Source organism: Electrophorus electricus, chromosome 13, assembly GCF_013358815.1.
Source record: "Electrophorus electricus isolate fEleEle1 chromosome 13, fEleEle1.pri, whole genome shotgun sequence".
In the NCBI taxonomy this organism is placed as follows: Eukaryota; Metazoa; Chordata; class Actinopteri; order Gymnotiformes; family Gymnotidae; genus Electrophorus; species Electrophorus electricus.
The window spans coordinates 15,500,791-15,502,251 of record NC_049547.1 but is presented as its reverse complement, the minus strand read 5'-3'; positions in this window follow the sequence as shown (position 1 = coordinate 15,502,251).

Sequence of the window (1,461 nt, the reverse complement as noted above, 5' to 3'; positions counted from 1 at the left end):
GAGTAAATGCAATTATTATAATCAGAGTACTAATCTGATTTGTTATTGTACCCATAATGAACCATAAAAGTGTCATCATTCAGAAAAACAAACATTTGATTTCTTGTCCTGGTGGGCTTTGTTTTCTTATGTGCTGTTTTCAGTACTTCGGCAGACTAATTCAGTCAGGAAACACATTTCTACAAGTGTGTTTGTGTTCATAATAGTTGGTTTAAGCTTGAGAGTCTGCCAGGGCACAATGGTGAATAAAATTTACTTCAATCACAATTATTTTTGTCTCAGTCTTTGTGTCAGATATTTTTGTCCCACTTTATCCGTTCTTAAAATAACTTATGTCAGAGATAGACAACTGATATAGTTTTACATGAGTTTTGCTTAACCTTTTATTGGTGATTTGATCCAAAAACAACAACAAAAAATATATCAAAACAAAACAAAATGTGGAAAATCTCATACGTTAAAAAGTACTTAAAAGATCAGACCAAAAGTAAAATGAATTTAAAATAATAAATAAATATTTGCTGAAATCCTGGGCATCCCTAGGCTGGACTGCCTTCTTCTGTTTTGAATATATAATATATATTTTATAATCTACCATTTATATAATTCACATCTTATAATATAATCACTCCAGTACCTAAGAGGGCCAGGTCAAAACATTTTTGTTTTCCACACAACCAATACGGTATTGATTTTATCCTAGCTATGTTTTGAGATCGTGGGAAAGTCTCATAAAACATCGAGTCTCCTGGCAGATGCAAATCTGTTTTTGCCCATGGCGTTTAGTTTGGGGAAACCAGCAATGGTTGGGACACAGAGTTAGGTAGGACAGGGGGCGTTGTTTGCCAAACAGAAACAAACCATGCTAAAGTCCTGGCAGTGGCTAACACATTTTTGGCTGAGCTGTTTCAGGGAACGCAGCACAGGCTGAAGTGCAAAGTGTAATGGGACAGTATGCTTTCAGCCAAGCACATACAAGGCAAGCCCTATGAAACACACTGCCTTACATCGGCCATACAGCCACATGACGGTTTCGATCTTTTGGAGAGATATACTATGTTGTTGACCAATACAAATACGTAAAGAAATGTTAAAGAAATGTTGAATGTAGTGTGTGTTTACACGCACATATACATACATACATACATATACACACACACACACACACACACACACACACACACACACACACACACACACACACACACACATATACATACATACATGCATACATACATATATACATACACACACATATATATATATATATATATATATATATGTATATATATATATATATATATATATATATATATATATATATATACACACACACACACACACACACACACACACACAATATAGTTAATGAAATTAATTAGATATGCTTATTCAGGCTTTGGCAGCTAGCTAGAGTGGACAGATAAAAAGACAAATGTTTACACCGATGTCTGTACGCAT